The sequence below is a fragment of the Mesoplodon bidens genome, assembly GCF_964165515.1.
Source record: "Mesoplodon bidens genome assembly, chromosome: 5".
NCBI classification, from domain to species: domain Eukaryota; kingdom Metazoa; phylum Chordata; class Mammalia; order Artiodactyla; family Ziphiidae; genus Mesoplodon; species Mesoplodon bidens.
The window spans coordinates 1,782,435-1,796,555 of NC_138161.1; positions in this window are offsets into that span (position 1 = coordinate 1,782,435).

The following is a 14,121-nucleotide window of genomic DNA, read 5'->3' on the forward strand; positions in this document are numbered from 1 at the left end:
AACAAAATACTGCAGCCTGGGTGCTTGTAAACGATGGAAACGTATATCTTTTTTTTTTTTTTTTTACATCTTTATTGGAGTATAATTGCTTTACAATGGTGTGTTAGTTTCTGCTTTATAACAAAGTGAGTCAGTTATACATATACATATGTTCCCATATCTCTTCCCCCTTGTGTCTCCCTCCCTCTCACCCTCCCTATCCCACCCCTCCAGGCGGTCACAAAGCACCGAGCTGATCTCCCTGTGCTATGCTGCTTCCCACTAGCTATCTACCTTACGTTTGGTAGTGTATATATGTCCATGCCTTTCTCTTGCTTTGTCACAGCTTACCCTTCCCCCTCCCCATATCCTCAAGTCCATGCTTTAGTAGGTCTGTGTCTTTATTCCTGTCTTACCCTTAGGTTCTTCATGACATTTTTTATCTTAAATTCCATATATATGTGTTAGCATATGGTATTTGTCTTTCTCTTTCTGACTTACTTCACTCTGTAGGACAGACTCTAGGTCCATCCACCTCACTACAAATAACTCAATTTCGTTTCTTTTTATGGCTGAGTAATATTCCATTGTATATATGTGCCACATCTTCTTTATCCATTCATCCGATGATGGGCACTTAGGTTGTTTCCATCTCCAGGCTATTGTAAATAGAGATGCAATGAACATTTTGGTACATGTCTCTTTTTGAATTATGGTTTTCTCAGGGTATATGCCCAGTAGTGGGATTGCTGGGTCATATGGTAGTTCTATTTGTAGTTTTTTAAGGAACCTCCATACTGTAGGCAGCTCATGGAAACGTATTTATCACATTCTAATGGTCACGGCTGTGGAGGCTGAGGCCAGGTGCTGGCGGAGTCGGAGGAGGGGTCAGGGGAGGGGAGGGGGAGGGGCCCCAGATGGCTCCCTGGGCACCCACGTGGGGAAGGAGCAGGCGCTAATCCCACCCTGAGGCTCCCCCTTCACACCCAGACCACCTCCTAACACCATCACACAGGGTCTGGACCCCAGCACGTGGATTTGGGTGACACCGAGCCTCTGACCGCAGGACAAACGTTCAGGGTGGAGCTTGAAGGTGAACATAACCAGGGACTTTGGCGTGAACCATCGCTTTTTGATCTGATTTCATCACAGTTTCTGACATTCTCAATGGCCTCTGCACTTTGCACAAATACAACATTGGGGAATAAACACCTGAGTTCCTTTGAAAAATTAGAATTCAAACCCAAACGGTGGGTTATTTTTTTAAAATCAGAAATTCCAGACAAATCTCCCAGGCCCACGTGTGTCTGGCCCTTTTGTTGACCCCTCCACGTTCTGTGGCCACACTGGGGATCCATCCAGGCCTTTCGGAAGGTAAAGACGTCTCTTTCTCTCTCCTCCGAATGGTATTGATTTAAAACACCCGCAGGGATGACCACCCACAGCCGTCCGCTGTGACTCCGATCCCAAGACATCAGGACAAAATGAAGGGAAGGGGCTCTCAGCGTCGGAGAGGCAGCCTCACGGCTCCTTCTGAAGCAGAGCTAGGAGGCAATGAGACCCGTGTGTGCGGGGCCATGTGTGTCATGAGTTACAATTTAAACTGAGGCCCCAGTCACGTTACCAGTGTCATCTAAACAGACTGTTTGCTGTGACCCTATATGTGTAAGGTGTCGTACGACCATTAATAAGAAAGCAGTAAAAGGGCTTCCCTGGTGGCACAGTGGTTGAGAGCCCGCCTGCCGATGCAGGGGACGCGGGTTCATGCCCCGGTCCGGAAAGATCCCACATGCCGCGGAGCGGCTGGGCCCGTGAGCCATGGCCGCTGAGCCTGCGCGTCCAGAGCCTGTGCTCCGCAACAGGAGAGGCCACAACGGTGAGAGGCCCGCGTACCGCAAAAAAAGAAAAAAAAAAGAAAGCAGTAAAATGGGACCGCGAAGGAAAAAGCTGATTAATAAGAAAAGCGGGAGCAATAAATGTAAGGACTTTCATTAAAACAAAACGAGGAAAGAATCGACACACTTCCTTTGCCCCATCTTGCCGCCCATTGTAACCACGTACGGTGTCTCCCTTTCAAAAAATGTGTACCTTTCCGTGATTCTACTAGACACTCAAGTCCTGTGAACAGAAAAACATAGAGTGGGCTTGTCTAGTGGACAGTGTACCCATGGAGCCATCTCAGGTGGCCCCCAGGGCCTGGGAATCCCATCCATGCCTCTGAGTGAGGCTTCCCGTGTGACAGAGGGTGGAGACAGACCGCCCCCAGGAACTAACCGCCATGGCCCAAGCATGAGCTCTAGGTGTTCAAATGCCAACGCCTTCAAAGGACACATCTATAACTGGACAGAAGCATAGTCCACAGAAGGGCTTCTATGTCGTAATCACACAAAAATATCATGCATACTGGCTTGAAACAGCAGACGTTTATCCTCTCACAGTTCTGGAGGCCAGAGGTCTGAAATAAAGGGGGGGGGCGGTCTTTGCTTGCCCCTTCCAGCTCCAGGTAGCCCCAGGCGTTCTTGGCTTGTGGCCGCATCACTCGGTCTCCACCTCCGTTGTCAGGTGGCCTCCTCTGTGTGTTGTGTGTGTGTATGTGTGGGGGTTGTGCATGCACCTCCGTGTCCAAATTTCCCTTTTTTCTAAGGACACGGTCATACTGGATGATGGCCCATCCTCATGACCTCATCTCAATTGATTAAACCTGCAGAGACCCCATGTCCAGGTGAGGCCACTGTCACAGGCACAAGGCGTTAGGACGTTAACATATCTTTGTGGGGGACATAATTCAACCTGCAACAAACATATCTGTGTGCAGGGCCGACCCAGTCCCTGTGAGCAAAACTCTGGAGGGACTTTTTCCCAGGTTTGGGGAGACCTCCCACCAGCGGTGTATCAGTCATCTCTTGCTGTGTGACAAGCTGCTCCCCGCCCATCACCTTTATTGTCCTCACAGCAGCTGAGCTGTGGGTCCTGGCTCAGACCTCTCCGCACTGCAGCAAGTGGACCCTGGGGCGCGTCACCCCAGGGCTAACTGGGGAGATGGGCTCCCATGGCGGCAGGTGGGGCCCTTCTGCTGTCCTCTGGGAAGAGAACCAGGCCTCACCCCGCCCCCCCTCCGCTGTCCCAGGGCCAGGGAGGGTGACATTCCCGGCAAGTTACACAAGAAAGTTTATGCAGACAGCCCGGTTCCCAGACATTCCTGTGGCCAGGGATCTCTCCTTTTTTGAAACAATGAAAACACCTGGGAGATTTCCCTTTTTTCCTGCCAGGTGTGAAAAACCACAGAAGCTTCTAGTCTTTGTGGCTCAGAGGCAGGCAAGCGGCCTCACTGCGCTGAGGGCACCTTGTCCGGAGACCATGGTGATGGGTGCCAATTTTAAGGCTGACCACGGGGCACTTGACACCTGTGGGGGGTTCTTAGATGAAGTGCCAGGTTCTTGCTCCTTTGGGGGACAGATGGGCTGAGGTGGAGCCTGGACCACACCCCTGGGAACAGGCCTGCCTAGTGGATGCCCACTAAGACTCATCTCACCAGAACCGAGGGCGTGGAGCGCTGGGGACCTTCCTGGGCCTCGCCCGCTGGGGCGGCCGGGTCTGGCACTCCTCACGCACGTCTGCGTCCCCTCCCCACCTGGGTTACCCAGCAGTCTCACAGTCCTGGATCTCCAAGGCCTGGGCCCATCTCTGGGGAAACACTGGCCCAGAGAGGGGGCAAAGGCCCAGCTGCACAGGCAGCTGGAGGCCGGTGGGACCGCAGGCCCCGTGGCTGGAGAGTCTTTCCCAGTGGAGTGCTGGGCCGGGGTTGCAGGTGGCCCCCCGGCAGGGGGTCTCCAAAGACTCTCGCTTTCAGCCACTCTCTTTCAGATGTGCCACAGAAATGGAGAAAAAGACCCTCCGTGGGACAGGCAGAAAGGAGCATGAACTAAGCCGTCACCTCCTCTCTCAGGGCTGACACCTCGGGGACGGCAGAGCAGCAGAGGGGCCAGGGTCTCAGCACTGTCAGCAGTGCCCCCTCTCCGCCCAGCACCCCTGGCCCTGAATAAACGTGCAGACAGACAAGCACAGACCTCAGGCTGCAGTTTACAAGGCTGTTTTACAGACTCGTCTTTCTTGCCTGTCGCCAGCACACCTGAGCCCCTCTGAGCTGCCGGCTGAGCTCCTGTGGCGCCAGGTGTCAGGAAGGCACCAGCTCTGACTCCAAACCCAAGGTCTTCCCAGAAGCTGCCTCATCCTGGTGACCTTCTGAGCCCAATGGATTGGGGTGGGGAAGCCACAGCGTTTTCAAGGATACACGACGTGTGTCATCAGCCCCCAGGGAGGTCGGTCCAGCAGCCCTGCCTGCCGTGTGACCCCCAGACCCATCTTGGAGAGGGACCTCAGGGAAGAGCCCGCTTTGCCTTGAGCATCCTGCCCTGCTTGTCCTGGGCCCTGAACCTCGGTGTTCCCTCACGGGGTCTGCGGAGATTCAAGGGTAGGACGGGTACAGACCCTCAGCCCCTCCTGACACACGCCAGCCCCGCTGACCCCTCTGCGGCTGCATCTCTCTGTCCCCTGCAAACAGGCTTCACCTGCTGTGGACGGCGCCCTGCCCAGGCCTCCTCAGGGCCCAGCCCCCCACCCCCCTGGGGCCACTCTCCTTTCTGCAGCTCCCTCCCCAGGGTCCCCATACACCCTTGGACCCCATGCCTCGTCCTCCCTCGAGCCCGCCCCACGTCCCACCCCGCGATGGGCCAGGCTTCCTGAGTGACCTCATTTCCTGTGCACTGGGGGTGGAGGGGGCGGGGCAGGGACTCAGGCAGGTGGAAGGCTCAGAATCTGTTCCCCCAAAAGGTCAGAACTCCAGAGGGTGCTGGATGCCGTGGTAACAAACGGGCAGGACATGACGTGGTGAAATGGTCGCTGATGCTCGCCCTGGGTGGGGAACAGACCAGCAGGGGCTCCGCCTCCAGGCAGCCCTCCAGGGGCCACTGGTTTCCAGGTTTCTGTTGTGTCTTTATGCCACCAGCTAGAGGGGCCCCCAGGGACGACTTGGGTCCATGCACACCATGTCCACTGGCCAACTTGTCGTGTGGCCACTCCTGGCTTCCAGGAGGATGAGATGCCCCATGAGCCTGGGAAGGAAAGGGCTGGGATTTGGGGAATGCTGGGCGCTGCCACAGAACCTCGCCACGTCTCTGCCCCCTCCTCATCGGGCTGCCACAGGCAACGCTGCTGCTTATTTGTCCAAGATCTGCTGGTTCCGGGAACAGTCTCGATGCAAAAGGAGCTTCCATTCCTGGGATCCACGGAATTCCCGTCCCTGGAGAGTAGCTCCTCGGTGTCCACCCTGCACGTGCTAACCTGCCGACCTCCCGGTGGACTGGCTTCCCCTCGGCGAGCGGGGGGGCACGGGGTGAGGGCCCCTGCCCAGGAGAGCCGAGGGCCAGAATGTGTCCAACCAGATCACAACTGGAAACCCCATGGGAGCAGGTGTCCCGTAGCTGCATTTCTGAGAGCCGTGTGGCTGCAGCTAATTGACCCAGCAATCCCACTACTGGGCATATACCCTGAGAAAACCATAATTCAAAAAGAGTCACGTACCACAATGTTCATTGCAGCACCATTTACAATAGCCAGGACATGGAAGCAACCTAAGTGTCCATCATCAGACGAATGGATAAAGAAGATGTGGCACATATATACAATGGAATATTACTCAGCCATAAAAAGAAACGAAATTGAGCTATTTGTAATGAGGTGGATAGACCTAGAGTCTGTCCTACAGAGTGAAGTAAGTCAGAAAGAGAAAGACAAATACCGTATGCTAACACATATATATGGAATTTAAGAAAAAGAAAATGGTCATGAAGAACCTAGGGGCAGGACAGGAATAAAGACACAGACCTACTAGAGAATGGACTTGAGGATATGGGGAGGGGGAGGGGTAAGCTGTGACAAAGTGAGAGAGTGACATGGACATATATACACTACCAAACGTAAAATAGCTAGCTAGTGGGAAGCAGCTGCATAGCACAGGGAGATCAGCTCGGTGCTTTGTGACCACCTACAGGGGTGGGATAGGGAGGGTGGGAGGGAGACGCAAGAGGGAAGAGATATGGGGACATATGTATATGTATAACTGATTCACTTTGTTATAAAGCAGAAACTAACACACCATTGTAAAGCAATTATACTCCAATAAAGATGTAAAAAAAAAAAAAGAAGTAGCCAAGAAATCCTGGGGTCACAGCACGCGGCCTGGGCTGAGGGAGGAGAGAAAAGCGGGGGTGTCAGGTGGCAGAATCGGGACCTCAGCATGGGCGTAGGGGGCACTGCTACCCAGGGTCTGAGTGGAGGGAGTGGCCAGGACCCCACGTGCCCGGGGACAGGCATGGAGACGCCGCACTAGGAGATCTGGGGAGGGTCTGGAGGAGAACTGGGCAAAGGGCGCGTCTGTGATCAGCTACTGATGTGGCCCCCAGCGGGGGCTGCCCTGGGGCTGCAGGTGGGTTCAGGGGCTGGAGCCGCACAAGACCTGGGCACGACCAAGGTTCCGTGGGGCTTTTGATTAGAGGCCCCAGCGCGGCTCTCAGTCCTGCCCGCTGAGGGATGCCTGCATGCCCACCTGTGGTTTCCTCGGCCCTGCCCACCGGCTGCTGGGGGTCCTCTCGGCCATCGGGCCTGATGTCCACCTCGGGCAGGGAGGGCAGGGGTCACCGTGCCCACCGTTACTGCCCCTGAACCACTGCTCCCCTCTGGGCCGTGGAGGGTGGGAGGGACACAGCTGGCGCTTCCCCACCTTGGGGGGCTGGGGACACAGTGCTGGCACCTGCCATCCCACTGCTCTCACGGCCCCTTGGGATCCTGGATCCCTCACCCCTCTCCCTTCTCTGAGGTCCCGACACTGTGCCCCGTGGCCGGGCAGGGGAAGGCAGGGGGCTCAGAGGCGCAGGCCGGCTCCTTCAGCCCCTCCAGAATCATTCACCCAAGATCGGAGCCCGCAGCTGACCTCGGGCTGGTCTGCAGTCCCGCAGAACTTAGGAGAGGGACCCCAAGGGAGCTCTTCCCACCTGGTTCCTTCGATTCCCCTCGGTAAGAAAGAGGATCTGAGGGGAGGTGATTCGGGCCTGGAATCCCACGTCCAGGCAGACCCAGCGCTGGGTGGATGCGAAGCCGCGGCCTTTCACACAAGCCCGCCCTGCGCTCCTGCGGCCGCGGGGCGACCTGCCTGCAGAACCCACGCAGACGGCGGAGCCGACAGCTGAGTCTACACGGCGGCAGTGTATCACCGACCGCCGCTCTCCACCGGAACGGGGCCTGGCCGGGTCTCACCGGGGAGGACCTGGACTCTGGACTCGATGGGGACACGGGGATAAATGCGTGCATTGAAGTCCCCGTGTGACCAGAATGGAGGGTGTGGCTCCAGGCCCACAGCGGGAAAAGCACTGTTCCCGGTGGATTCTGTAGGATTCAGTTAACACCAGGGGCCTCTGCGTGTCTCATTAGAAATCAAGGAGGATGGAGATTAAATAAGCCAGGCACGTAATTTAAGGATGTGGCGGAAGAGTAACAACATGAAGCCCGGGCAGAGGAAGGGAAGCCCTAACGAGGGGAGAGTGGGCTCAGGGCACGGGGAGCGGACGGGGCCGCGGCGAGCAGACCCGCAGCTTCAAAACCACCTCCTCCTTTCCTGTGGCCCATCACTGCTGCGTCCGCAGGGCCCCTGGAGTCCCCGTGAACAGGAGGACAGGTGGGCAGCTTCCACAGGGAGGGATGCCCCCGGCTCTGAGGCACGGCCGACCCAGTGGAGCCAGGACAGAAGCCGCCTGCGCGGCTCAGGTGGCAGAAGACGGGTGTTTCTCCAGGGCCCGGAGGTGGCTTCGGTCTCCAAAATATCTGAGATTCCAGCAGACGCCTCCTTCACAGTGGACGCTGGGCCAGGGAGAATGAGAAACGCACCCAGGGGCCCTGGAACCCGCCGCGCCCAGTGGTCGGTGCCGAGGTCGGCTATCCCGAGAAGAAGACAAAGGTGGCAGCTCCGAGCGGTAAGAACAGCAGGTCCGACGGCGGCCCCTCCACCACTTCTGCTTGCGCTCGAACTTTCTCTGCCTCACACCCAGCTTCAGACTCAACGTACTTAGATCTGTTTTGTGGGGTCACGTGGGTGGGGTGAGCAGAGGACACAGCCTCGCCTTCCTGTCGGTCATTCCTCTCCTCTTCGCTCCTGGTCTTTGTTGCCGGGGCGTCCAGGGAAGAGAAGGGGTCCTCAGTCTGTGCATTCAGACAGCACCCAGAGCAACGTCCCCTGTGGGCAGCGGTGGCCACGGCTCCGGTGATGCCGCAGTGGTGACCACACGGGACCCCCCCCAGGGTGTGTCCACCTCCTCCTGCGCCCCCAGCCCCCTCCCTCGCTGCTGTGCGAGCCCCTGGGCCCCCCTGCCCTGAGGTCCTGCACCCTCTGGCCTGGTCAGGTCAGCCCGTAGCAGCCCTGGCCAGAGAGCAGAAGACAGGCAGAGTGAGTGAGGGCCCCCGAGTTGGCTGCGTTACTGACGAAGGCCAGTGGTCCCACCATCCGGCCTCTCCAGCACGCTCGCTTCTGGTTCCGGAAACTGAGCCTTTGAGCATGAAGGTGTGCTGTTGTGGGTCCACCCTACACCCCGCAGGTCCCTCACCCAAGGCTCTTCCTCAAATTACATGCATGTGAAGGTACCAGGCTAATCCCTGACCAGTGCATGGTCCCTGAGGGCTCAGATCGGTGTCCATCACGAGAGTGAGGCACCCAGCCCGAGGCCACAGTCCAGTCCAGAGCTGCCTTTGCAGCACAACTTGGGCAGTTGGGGTCATTAAACAACACTCCATCTCCCTGTTTCAAGACCTCCTTGGCCAAACCCACCCTGACTTGTCTAGAGCTGACTACCCAGGGCCCAGTGGAGGCATTTGAAGAAGTGTCAGCTGGAAACGCCTGGACAGGGCAGCCTGCAAGGCTCATCTGCATTGGGGGTGGAGTGGGGTGAAGGAAACCATCCCCACCAGAAGGCAAATGTGTCTCCTCAGGGGACCTCGGTCCAGACAACGTGCCTCTTAGGTTCTGGGTCACATTTGGTTTTGGGACCAGATGAATGCGTGACTCCAATGGGAATATGGCATCAAGCTCACTGAAGTTTGATTTCCAGACTCCCGGGTCCAGCTGCGGGAGCTCCACTCCCACCTGTACAACAAGAACAAAGCTGGACAAACTGCACACTAACAACCTCTCGAGCCCATCAGGGAACCTGAAATCTGGTCAGAGTCAGGCTCCCCCAAGGTGGGACCAGAGCAGCTGCCTCTCAGAGCAGGTGCTGTGGATGCCACAGAAGGTGGTCAGCAGAGTCATCCCGAGACTATTAAGCCGGGGAGGTGTGCAGAACTGGGGAGAAGATGGGAAGAACTCTTGAGAGCTTTCCCCATGTGCTGGCAGCCCGGGTCTCCCAGCCCATCTCCCCACGGCCCCCTTAGAGCCTACAGGGGCAGGGGAGGGAAGCAGGGGGCAAGAACACCTGGCAGGGGTAAGAGCCTCCATCAAAGCCACACCTGAGACCAGGCTTTCCCTGCCCAGGGCTGAGGTGGGGTCAGAACATCAGAGCATGTTCCTTCCTGCCCCCAGCTGGTATGGCTGTGCGACACAGACTCTCTCTCAGGAAGCAAGACCCCAAAGCTAAGGGGGGACCAACACACATATGGATGGAGAAGGGGGAGCGTGTTCCACCACAAGGGTGAGATTTGTGTACCCCCAAGCCTGGCTTCCCTCTGCATCCTGGTGGGGATGTGACATGGTGCAGCCACGCTGGGAAATGCTTTTGCAGTTTCTTGTAAAACTAAATGCGCAACTACCATACGACCTCACAGCTGCACTCCTGGGCATTTATCCCAGAGAGATGAAGACCGTTCACATGAAATATGTCTGTACACTAACCTGTGTGGGAATGTTCATAGCAGCTTTCTTTGTGATAACTCCAAACTGGAAACAGCCCAGATGTTCTTCAACAGTGAGTGGGTAAACAAACCATGGTCCATCCGCACCACGGAATATTACTCAGTGACAGAAAAGAACAAGCTATTGACACACAGCCACCTGGATGGCTCTCCAGGGCATCACGCTCAGTGAAGGAGACAGAACTGCACACCATGTGATTCCAATTACAGTCACCCTTGAAAGACACATGTGCAGTGAGGAAGGTGGATCAGTGGTCCCCAGGGGTTATGAGTCAGGGGAGGCGGTTATATGAAGGGACACCATGAGGAGTGTTTTGGGGTGACAAAGCTGCTCTGTACCCTGATTGTGGTCGTGATTATACAAATCTATACATGTGTTAAATTCATAGAACTGTACCCATATGAAAAACGGTAAAGCTACGTATAAGTTCAAACAAACAACCAAGTATTGAGTGGTAACAAAGAATAAAATAAACATTCTTCAGTACACACTGGTAATAACGATTAAATAAACAAACAAGGGAGAAAGAACAAATTCTCCTTCCTTGTAGAAACACTCCAAGTATAAATGCAGAAGGAGTGGGGAAATAGAAAATCAGCACCAAAACCTCTCCACCATCGGTGGGCTCAGAAATTAGTGGAGGGAACTTTTAGGAACAAGAGGATCATTGCAAAGACTTAAAGTATCTCCCCAAAATATTTATTAATGACTCTTGCGGTTTTCATCTGTGTCCATAGTTTCTCCGATGCTTGTCCTTTCCCAGGGTGCAGCCTAGCCTTCCTCCTGTGAGTTTGGTCTGGGTTAGTGACCGGATTCCAGGGAGTAAAGTGGGGAAAGGGAAAAATAGTAACTTAACTGTGGAGAAGCCAGCAGACGCCACGTTAATGAGTGATTGGGGTCAACAGCCCCTGTGATAGGATGATGCCAGGAACCCCTGATGAGATGTGACAAGAAGGACACCCCACCTCTGCGGGGTGCCTGCCAAACACCCCTGACTCTGGTCCAACGGTGAGAAAACCATCAGACAAGGTTGAAGTGAAGGATGGTCCACAAGCCCCAGGCCAGCGTCCAGGTGCTGGAACACAAGGAGAGCTCAGGAGCTGTGCTCAGGGTGGAGGCGCCTCCAGCGGCGGACCTACAGCAAGTGTGCTGGGGGGCCCTGGACAGGACGGGGCAGGAGAGAGAGCTGCTGGAACTCTATCATGGAGTCTGTGGCTTATTCACAGCGACGACTGGTGGTGACTTCCTCGCGTCTACCTGTGGGCTGTGGTCCTGTGCGAGTCCCTCCCCACCCCCGGCAGGGAGGTTCAGAGGGCCCCTGGAGCGCCCCTGGAAGGAGGCTAAGGTCATCTCAAAATAAAAAGTTCCTAAAAATCTTTCAGGCAACAGGTGTTTAGGGAAGCAATCTCTTTTTGTAGTGAGTTAGCTTATTCTTGCTAATTTCGAAGCGAATCCCACGTCTCATCTGTGGTCTGAGACAAGTTAAACCAAATCCAAGAGGATTTCGTGTTTCAAAGGGCAGCAAGCCGTAATTTGGGCAATTGTACCTGAAAATATTTCCTACTCCCTGGTATTTCGTAACAATGAGATGATTATTCTTCCCCAGAAAAGGCCCTGGGGGCCTGAGCGATTTTTCTCTAAAACCTAGAAGGAATGTCCTTCTAGGAGCAAAGCGCCTCCCTGAGCCCACATGTTAGCCAGATTCTTTACGCCAAAGGGGGCTCTGTGTTTTGGCAAGACCTGGTTTTCTTGATTTCCTGTTTCCTGAAGATGCCCCCTCTCCCCACATATGACCCCCCTCGACCCTGGCCGCACCCGGCGGTCTGCACTGCCGGCCCCATCTGAGCAGCCAGGGGGCAACCAAGTGCCCCCCACGCAGGGAGCCTTGCTGGGGGTGGAGTCCCAGAGATGCACGGGTAGGCGCGGCCTCGAGGGACTCCTGGGCTCCAGGCCACGCAGACAGGAACTGCTGTGGCCTGTGGGCAAGGTCGGAAGGCGCTAACGTGGGCTGAGCTTGTGTTATGAGCCACAGGCCGCGGGGCTTTCAGAAGCTGTAATCGCCCCATCCCTAGACAAAGTCAGCAAGTCCAGAATTATTACTTCATTTCACAGATGAAGAACCTGAGATTCTGAGCCGTGGGCTTCCTGTGCATCTGGGAGTGGGTGCTGCTTGCCCCCTCTCCTGGGGGTCGAGAGCTTCCCCTGGATCTCTCCCCAACCCAGACCCCTCAGAGTCCCAGGAGAGGAGGGCATCTCAGCCCAGACACCACAATGGACGTGCACAGAATGAACATCCCCCTCTGAGGGTCCTGAACTTCCACTTGGCCAAAGCCGGAGCCGCCAAGTATGCCTGATGCCCCTCCCCCTCCCTTGTCCAGTTCTGTCCAATGAGCTCAGCTTCCAAGCAGTCCGTCCACCATGCGGTCTGCAAAACCACCTGGTCCAAGACCTGCTCACCTGGGCGTCGGCCACTCCTCCACCTGGACCCTCACATCTTCCCACCCCCCATGCCATGCGATCTCCACCAGCATCCCAGTACTCAAGACCTTCCACTGGCTCCCCGTCCTGAGGACACTTCCCGGGGTCTCTGGGTCCCCGTGCTGCTCCCTGTTTCTGCTTCACGGACCTCTTTCCTCCCACACACCCTCCTTCCTGCCACAGGACATTTGCACATGCTCTTTCCTCCTCCATTCCTCCCACACTGCCCTGGGCCTCACCTAAATGTTCTCACGCTGACCCATCACCCCTTCCCCCCCCAGCGCCCTGCACTGCTCCCAGGTAGCACCCTGCATGGTTCTCATTAAGTAACTCTGGGTCCCTCCCTTGGGTGGCATCTGCCCTCTACAGTGTGTTCTGCAGAGGGCAGCTCCATGTGCCCCGCCCCTGGCCTGGACTCTAGCCATCCTCAGCACCTAGGACAGAACTAGCCACTCAGTGGGTGCTTCACAAATCCTCATGGAATGTCGGGTGAAAATGGTACAGCAGGCCTTAAACCTGGCTGTTTGACTCACAGATCGGAGCTCTTCATTACACCTAGATGGGGAGGATTAATTTCTCCCAGACAGTCGTGGAGGGAGGGCTTCCTGGTAGAGGTGACATGGTGACATGTGAACTGGGCTTTTTGAAGGCTGAACTTACTGCCAGGGAGCAAAGGGTAAGGAAGCAGCCTGTGGACAGAGTCAGCAGCAGTGATGCTTGTGGAATGTAGCTGCGGTCACTATAGCCAGGGGACAGGGCAGGGGAGGGGGGGAGACAAGGGAGGAAGGACCTCGGTGCCCAGCACATACGTGGGACTGCAGTGGGAGTCATCGGAGGTGACTAAGAGAGGACATGACCCAAGTCTGGAGGGAATGGGTTCTGAATAATGCAGCACAGGGTGGGGGGAAGACCAGGGGCCGGGGGGGGGCGGTCCCAGGGGTCCAGGGTCCATGAACGCCGCAGCTGTAGCATTACTGAGCAGAAGAGACAGAACCGGGGGTTGGGGCAGGGGCAGCCGATGCCGGGTAACCTGGGAGCTGGACCCAATGAACAGGCACAGTGTGCAATTTGAAGAAAAATTAGAAAATACTGACAGCTGAAGTAAGAGGAGTGCAAGAGAGAGAAATGGGGGCCCCATTCTCCCCGCAGGGTGTCCCAGGCAGCCTCCCAGCCTGTTCTTCCAGAGGGTCCTGAGTTGTCCGAGCGCGGGCCCTGCGCTGTGCCCCGTCCTGGCGCATCTCACCCTGCCCGGGGCGGTGGGTCTCACCCGCAGTGCGTCAGACAGGCAGGGCCCACGGCTGGGGCTCCAGGGAAGGGGCGAGGCAGGTGGACTCCCAGTCAGTGACTCTGGGAAGGGACTGTTGGCCTGGGCTCTGGCTTGGAGAGACACGTCGCGTCCTGCCAGACGTCCCCGCGGGCCCCAGCTGAAGGAGGGGTCCTCCGGGGCTTGGCTGGAGAACAAAGCCCCTGTGTGCTGCTTGGGGCCGAGGCCCTGGGGAGGACAGAGCCCCTTTCAACGCCAGCTGTGACCCCTCGGTGCCCAAGGCCAGCTCAGCCCTCTGGCTCCCGGGGCAAGCGGCATGGGTGACGCAACTGAGTCAGAAATAGCCGCACGACGGGCCATGGCCAGCGGGCATTCCTGGGAATGGGCTCAGCCCCGTCCAGTTGGTTCTGCCTCCAGTCGAGATCAGAGCAGGCCCTCCGACGGGCCA